The sequence below is a fragment of the Vicugna pacos genome, unplaced genomic scaffold, assembly GCF_048564905.1.
Source record: "Vicugna pacos unplaced genomic scaffold, VicPac4 scaffold_21, whole genome shotgun sequence".
NCBI classification, from domain to species: Eukaryota; Metazoa; Chordata; class Mammalia; order Artiodactyla; family Camelidae; genus Vicugna; species Vicugna pacos.
Genome location: NW_027328742.1, coordinates 12012132 through 12020757, shown reverse-complemented (window position 1 = coordinate 12020757; position 8626 = coordinate 12012132). Strand labels below are relative to the sequence as shown.

The window sequence follows — 8626 nt, the reverse complement described above, 5'->3', positions numbered from 1 at the left end:
TTAAACATAAATAAATAAATAAACCTAACTATCTCCCCACTCAAAAAAACTAAAAAAATAAATCATACCATGACTTCTAAGAACACTTAACAGTGGGCTCTCAATTATCTATGGTAAGTAAAGACAGGGAAACCATGACTAAATATGCTTTCATATAAAACTTAATTTTAAGCAAGAATTCAATTTCTTAACAAATTCCTAAAAATAATAGCTTACAGTATAAATTGTGCTTGAATTTCCTAACCATCTCTCCTTCTCTGATATTTTTTGGTAGACATGTTGATAATCCTTTAACTGTCTCAAGCTCAATTATTTATATACACAAATGCCAGCTATTAAAAAATGTACTTATAGGCCTAGATAATGTATATAAAGGTAATGAATTTACCAGATAAGTTAGTTTCAAAGAAAAAGTAAGCTACATTTCTTGAGTACAGATGCTAGAGTTTTTGCCTATTTTTATCTTTATATCCCTATGTTAGCTAGCACACAATAAGCACTCAGTGTTTGTTGGATAAGTAAATCAGAAGCCTATGACACTTCATGGAAGAAACTATTATTAAATATGTTACTCTCATAGAGAGAAATAATAGACTAGATAATTTTTAAACATTCTATTACTTAAAAAGTGAACATTCATGTTCTTAAAAACATATGTGAATGCTTTGGCCATAAGGAGTCCATTATTCAATTCCTGTTTCAAAATATTAAAAGACAAATCAGGAAGGAAACACATCATGTATCAAAAGATACTTCTATTTTAAAAGATATAACCATTTAAACCAAATTCTACTGAAATTAGGAAATAGAGGAGTTTCTAACATAAGTATATTTGACATGGAGAACTAATTTTAAAATGGTAATTCAGAAAAAAACTGGGGTACCTAAAACAGATTCATCTACTTCTGAAAATGAAATTTCACTTTGCAACCATATTCAATATTATATAGATCTAGACAAAAGTACAATCAAATTTGATTTGGACGATGTATAAAAAGAAAGATTCATACAGAAGCCCACATTTATATTTTCTCTTGGGAAAAAAAAAGGATAATCTCGCAACACTGGGATGGTCTTAACACAAAGCAGTAATTGGCTGGAGCTGAGTACAGGCTACCTCCTTTGGAGTGGGTAAACCTTCTGTCTGCTACAATCCTTAACGCTCATTTAATGTCAGTCTGTCTCACCCAGTAAGTCATCTGCTAGATTCCTGTAGGTGTTCAAATTTGTTATGGCCACTGACTCACAGGAAGCCAAAAAGATTCCTGAAGTGATTACTCTATTCACTCAGAGCCTATGGAGGAAGTGACCGGTGGAATGCAAATACAGCAGTTGGGAGCAGTACTGGTATTCCATGAGCCTGAGTTTCACCTCTGGTTCTGTCAATAACCAACTGCTGGACTTTAGCTAAGTGGTTATGCTACCCAAAGGAAAAACTGTTCTGTTGGTTTCTATGCATGCATATAAATCTGGACAGAGAAGCTACAGCAATAACATGAAAAGTCATGACAGTCTAAAGGATTTTGGATTTTACCTGGATAGGTAATGAAAACCATAGAGCAGGAAAGGGTCTGAAGTCCTAAGGAGGTAGCCAAAAGAGACTAAAAGAATCAAACAGGGTGTAGAAATGGAAGATAAATTATAAATATGGGTGATATTGTGGAAATAGAATCTTCAGGAGGTAAGATGGATGAGATATGAGGAACTGGGTGATCTATAGATGTTTGGGCCAATAACAAAATTGAAAAGTTTCAAATGAGACTGTTCCTTGAGGGAACCCTATATTTATTTTATTTCTCATATAACTTACTTCCATATTAAATATGATTTAAGAAGTTAAAAGTTATACAAAAATATAATTACCATCTGAGTAGCGTCTTGGTAAATTAATAAGAAGATTCTTTGACCCTTAAAAAGTTGCAAAGTCAAACTTCACCATTTTTTAAATCATGATTCATTCCACAGTCAACCCTAAATGTACATTCGCCTAGGATCAAAAAATGATTTTCAGAAAAACTACAGCAAATGTCAAAATATCACGGTTCTTCGTCTAACATTTATAAAATGTTTACTCTGTGTCCAGCACCAGGGATGTAGAAAACAATAAAATATGGCCCTTGCCATTAAAGGGGCTTGTAGACTAGAAGAAGATGACAAATATAAATAAGTGCAATTAAAAAAAAACACAGGTGCTCATCTCCAGCTGGAATATGTTAAAAAAAAACTTTGCATACTATTTCAAGAAGAGAATTTATTAATACATATACATGTAAAATCTTACACAAGAATGGAAAAATGAATAAAATAATCTCAAAGTTATCACTTTCTATAAATCACCTCTCAAACCACTTCTTTTCAAAATCCTGCATTGTATTGTACTCATACTACTGTTGAGAATCAATAGAAATGTACGTTCTTATTTTTTTCCTCCATTATCTTCTCACTCAGCACACTAGTTTTTGCTGAAGTCTATTCTCAGCTTCTCTTACTCTGATGTGGCAATCTTGCATTCTTTTCTTTCCCCACTTTAAATAAGAACAAACTAATGCTGCTTCTTTAGGAGTTGGAGTCTCCATTTCATTTACAGCTAAGATAACTTACAAACCTAAAGAGCAATGTATAAACAATGGGTTACAAACACTAATCTAAGAATGACATTTTATCAATAATTCTAAAATAACTCTTCGAGAAATATGTTAAACTTCAAACACTAAAATAAGTGCACACAGAACATACTTTTTTGGCTGCAGTTTTTCCATAAAAGACTCTTCTTTAATATATCCATCTATTGGGCAGTATCCTTGTTTTGTATTTATAGTTGTAGCAACCTTAGGATAAAAGATGAAAGTAAGAAACCAGAAAGTCACTCAATAAATTCTGTTTATCCAGAATTCAAAAACCTAGTGTGTCATCCATAGATAAAGTTGAAAATAGCTCTAAAGATCCTGAAATCCTCTTTAAATCAAAGAAAAAGCAACATTTACATGTTTTTATCCTACTTTATTTTTTTAAAAAAATCATTTAATTGGCAATTAATTAAGCAGAACATTAACTATACTTCACTCTGCTACATTTCTAAAGGAAATACTTGGAACAATACTTTTAAAATTCACTGTAAAATTTTTACAATGCTATTTTAAGGTACGTACAAAACTCTAAAACACTTGGGAATAACTATAGTAAGAAAAATACAAGCTCTAAGAAAAGAAAACAAAAAACTTTATTGGCAGTCATAAACAAGAACTGAATAAATGGAGAATTAGGTTAGGGTCTTGAAGACAAAGATTTAAAACCCTAAAACACAACTGATATAAAATTAATACAATTCTGAAGTTCGTATGAAAACATAATGAGCAAGAATATAAAATTTTTAATATAACATTCAGTGGAGATTTATCCCACCAGAAAATAAAGCTACTGTAATTAAAACACTAAGGTAGTGGCACAATACAAGTCAACCCTTGAACAACGCAGGGCTTAATGTGCATGTAATTTACAGCTGGCCCTCTACATGTGCGGTGCTTCTGCATCCACGGATTCAACCAACAGCAAACCATGTAGTACTGTAGTATTTATCTACATAAGCGGACTTACACAGCTCAAACCTGCACTGACCAAGGGACAACTGTAAATGAATAGAACAGAGCCCTGAAACAGATCCACAAATATATGGGAACTTCATATAGACTATAAGGGGCATTTCAATTAAATAGAGGAAAGATTGATTATTCAATAAATCATGTGGGAAAGTCAGCTAATTATTCTGAAGAAGAAAGTCACGTACTCACATCATATAAAATATAAAGGGATTTAATACTTACTTTTAAAAAAAAAAGTATTGAAAAAAAAGTACTGTAACTCTGAGATGGAAAATCTGCCTAATCAAAGAAAACCTAGAAGCCACTAAGGAGGAGGAAAAACAATTCAAGGAGGAAACATTTCTGAATGGTAAAATGTAATAAAATTAAAAGTGAAAAATTGGGAGAAAACATTTAAAATACACAGGACAAAGTGTTAATATCTCTATCACATGAAATAGTCTGACAAGCTAGAAAAAGACAATTCAAAAGAAAAGTATGGAAAGGACCAAAAAGGATCCGTTAAAAATCCTCCCAGAAGAGGAGCTAAGAAGTCAACATATGAAAAATTGCTCAATTTCACTAGTAGTCAGGGAATTTCAATTTAAAACAAGGAGATACCCACTTTTTGTCCATTAAATGGTCAAACATTAAAAAAAATGGACAAACTCAAACACGGATATTTTTTAGACCTGGAAACTAACAGAATCTGCAGATAAGATTTTTTTGGTGGGAGTGGGTTTCAAGAATTGTGCAAAGATATGGTGAAAAATTTTGAAAACCACCTAAATGTTTTATCATAAAGAGATTAGTTAAGAATTACAGCTCTTATGTACCATAGTTTATTATATAGTCTTTGAAAGTACTGCAGCAACATGGATGGACCTGGAGATTGTCATTCTAAGTGAAGTAAGCCAGAAAGAGAAAGAAAAATACCATATGATATCACTTATATGTGGAAACTAAAAAAAAGACAAATGAACTTAATAACAAAACAGAAACAGACTCACAGACATAGAAAACAAACTTATTGTTACCAGAGGGGAAAGGGGGTGGGGGGAAGGGATAAATTGGGAGTTTGAAATTTGCAGATACTAACTACTATATACAAAACAGATAAACAACAAGGTTCTACTGCATAGCACAGGGAACTACATTCAATATCTTGTAGTAACCTATAATGAAAAAGTATGAAAATGAATAAATGTATGTATCTGTATGACTGAACTATTATGGAGAGATTGACACAACATTGTAAACTGATTATACTTCAATTAAAAAAAAGTAATGTAGGAGACTCTCATGAGAATAGGTTAATGCTGCTAAGAAAAATAAAGCAGACTACTAAATGCGATAGTCTCTCATTTAAATATATACCTCTGGCGGGTAAGAGGATGTTCTGGGAAGGTTTTAAGTATAAGGTACCAAAGATAGTTATGTATTATTAGGTTATCAGGGTAAAAGTGTTACTTTAGGAAAATCACAATGGAGCAATTGTTATTTTTAAGAGTGTCCCCTCAGAACTGAGGACTAAAACTTATATTTCTATCTGCCTCTTCATTTATGCCCTTTTGGCCTGGCATTTCATAGTAAGAGCTTAATGTTACTATCAACAGATTTGATACAGGACATTTCTTCCAGAAAATTTAAGAAATTATTAAATACAACTGATTTAAAATATTTCAGTTAAAACTGTGTAAAGATTCTTAACTTCTAACATTTTTTTTTTCACTCTAGCATCTCTACGAATGTAAATTTGATGACACACAAAGGTTGAGGGGCAGGGCAAAGTTCAAAATTTGCTTGCATGGTATTGGTGTGGAAAATGCAGGTACAAATCTGAAAGGAATATTACTTCATTAAGATAAAAATAAATAGAGGCAATATTCCACAAAAATGTCCAAAAAAGTCAAAATATATAGGCTAAGTGTATAAACTTAACCTTGCATTCCCTTTGATCACTTTGAACAATCATAAAGTGGATATGAACAGCTTATCTTTTGCTAGGTTCCTTAGACTCAGGAGCAAAAATGCAAGTTTTTAGTTCCTAACTAAAAGTATGTCTTATTTCTCCAATATTTTCACCTTTAACATTAGGTTGTAATGCATTCAATATGAAAGACTAAAACTTACCTCACAATCAGGGCATATAATTGTGCTGTATTCTTCAGTTACTAACAAGCACCGTTCACAAAAAGCATGTCCACACTGAAGTTCATGATGGTGACCTACAGATGAAATTTTATTGTGAATTAAACTTTGCACAATTTGTTAATGTTGAATGTTCAGTATAATCAGACGGAAAGTTAAAGGGGATTCTCTTGTATAGGAAAAGGTATGTAGTTTAGTTGGAAATGGATGACTTATTAAACGAAATTCAGGAGAAACAAAACAGGTCAGAAGGAGGGAGAAAAATGAGAAGAAAAACCAGGCAGAGCTATGTAATATTGTTTGCATTCATTTAGATGGTTATTTAGCACCTATACTTCTTCAAATTTGACATCTCTTATAATCATATAAAGTGCTCTCACATACTTCATTTGATCATTGTAAATTGCATGGCTAAGAAGGCTGGGAATATTTTATTCAACCTAGGGATGGGTAAACATTTTAGTGATCTGGGGTAAATGGTATAATCTAGACTCCAATCTAGTTCTGTTTCCAAGTCTAATGTTCTTTCTACTTGATCATACTGCCCTCTGCTAATTTGTATTTCCCAACCTGTGATGGGACAGAGAGGGCCAATTTGAGACACTGGCAAGACCATTCTCTTCATGATCTAAGACACTGGCAAGGACAGAAGTCAGATGCCACTAATGTCACACACACATGACTCATATAAAGATCATCTTCACAAACTTAGCATTTATGAAGGGAAATACCATAATCTTATCTTTGGAGTAGGGAGGGAATTAGTGTTTAATGGGTAGCATTTCAGTTTTGCAAGATGAAAAAGTTCTAGAGATCTGTTATACAACAATGTGAATATACTTAACACTACTGAACTGTTCTTTTAAAAATGGTTCAGATGGTACATTTAATGGTATTTTTTTTTAAACCACAATAAAAAAGAAACCAGAGAGTGATTCCCCGACCACACTGAGAACTGGAATGCCAATGGCTCTATTGCCCGTGCCACAATCAGGATGTTGCAAATGATGTTGCGGCCAATTCCAGAACCCTAACCCCTGTGCCATGTTCACACCAGCAAGGTGGTCTTGAGTCTTGCCTCTCCTCTGTATGATACCGTAATTTTGATTGAAAAACCTAGTATCAAGATGTTAATAATCTAAGTAGAATTTGGAGTTTATCATAATAAGCATTCATTATAGCTATGTCACTTTCACAGGTTGTCGTTTTAAAAGACTTTGCAAGAAAAAAAGGGAAAAAGAAACTAGATAAAATTAGTCACCATTCACTATAAAATTAGTGTTCTTGCTAATTTATATTATAATAATTGCATTCTTTTGATTAAAAAAAGCTTTAGTTTTAAAGCCAACTGAAACATCTGAAGCTAGCTCACAATCAAGCTAAATTTTAAAGCTCGTTTAAATTCCAGAGATAATGTTACTAAAGAAATCAAAACTATTTCAATTGTTTTACTTTTATAAGGTTTCTGGCATTGTACAAAGCAAAATAACTTGTGCTGCATTACAGCTTACAGCAGTTTCACAACTTTGTATGCACGGGCACTATCTTTCCAATTGAGTACTTCTCAGCATTATAATAAAAATGTATGGAAGAAGCAGTGATTTTAAAATGCCATGTTCTAAAACTTTTCTTTGTAATACTATCTCATTCGAATAATGGCGATTTTCTATGCAACAGCAGTGATCGAAATTTGGGGTAGGGGAAATTTGGCTCCCCACCGAAAACACAACTAACCGACTTTTCCCACTCGCTCATGTCTCCCAAATGGAGTCCGTCTTGGAGGGACTGAGAAAACTGACTTTCCCTTCGAAAGTGCAAAGATTTAACAGGTACACAGCGTAATAAGGCTTTCAGCAGCTCCAGGAGTTGCAATTCAACAACTCGCCCCTGGCAGAGACACAGCGCCGTACCGCCTTTCCGGTTACATTAAGTAACTTGAACCTGTTCCACCTGAGGGGAGTCTTGAGGGAGCGAATCAAGGGCGCTCGTTCCCTTGCCGCACAAGGTCAGAACGCAAGACGCACAGAAGTGAGGTGCTGTCTGCCAAACCGAGCCGCGTGCCCCGGCCCATCCCCAACGTCCGTTGTGTAATTTTAGAAACATTTCACAGTGGTCTATTCGTTACTACAACAAAAACTACACAAGGAAGCCATGTTCCGTTGCTTCACCACAGGATGACGGCTAGGGCCTCACAGCTCCCCTCTCACCGACCTGCGAACCGGCCGGTGAGGAAGGGGCGGCGCACGGGGAGGCTGGGGGTGAGGAGAGCCGCCCTCGCCCGTCTCAGCGCGTCCCAGCCTCGCTCGCCTCGCGGCCCGCGGGCTCCGGGCCCGGCCTCGACCCGCGCACGCCTCGCCGCCGCGGCCACCCCACCCCGCCCCGCCCCCGCGCGGGCCGCGGGCTGACCCTCAGGCCCTCACCCGACGCTCCGGGCGCCCTTCCTCCACACCGGGCGCACGGGGCCTCCCTCGTGGCCTGGGCTCGGGCTTGCCTCTCCACCTGCCCGCAGGAAGACGGGCCGCGCCGAGCCCTCAACGCCTCAGCCGCCATCGCCGCCTCCTCAGGCTCGGAGGGCGCCCGCCGAGTGCGGGCCGACGTCCCTCGCGGCAGTGGCCAATCACCGGAGGCGGCGGCTCCAGAGAGCCAATCAGGGGCAAGGAAATTGAAGCCCCCCTCCCCCGGCCAGCGGGGCACGCGGGCTGTTTCTGTTTTGCAGCCCTCGGAGAAACGATGCGCGAGGTGATCAAAAACCGTTTCCCCGTCCGATCTTAGTCTGAGCGTCACCGACTTGGCACTCTTACTGCATTTAAATCAGACTTCACACAGCATTCCTTCCACTGCTGTTGACCTCACAGGGGGTGAACCATCCTTCACGTTGAAGTCGTCCCCCTTCCCTC

At 36.8% G+C, this 8626-nt stretch overlaps 1 long non-coding RNA gene across 2 annotated transcripts; it reads right to left on the bottom strand.

The window, feature by feature from the left end:
• Positions 1-1888: 1888 nt before the first annotated feature.
• LOC140694273 (uncharacterized) lies at positions 1889-8245 on the bottom strand. 2 transcript variants are annotated; one of them, XR_012070012.1, is made up of 4 exons: positions 8150-8245; positions 5712-5806; positions 2737-2828; positions 1889-1987 (listed from the first exon to the last, which is right to left on the bottom strand). It is a non-coding gene; the product is annotated as an uncharacterized lncRNA (long non-coding RNA). The 2 variants fall into 2 exon arrangements; XR_012070011.1 differs by lacking the exon at positions 8150-8245 and adding an exon at positions 7941-8023.
• Positions 8246-8626: the final 381 nt, after the last annotated feature.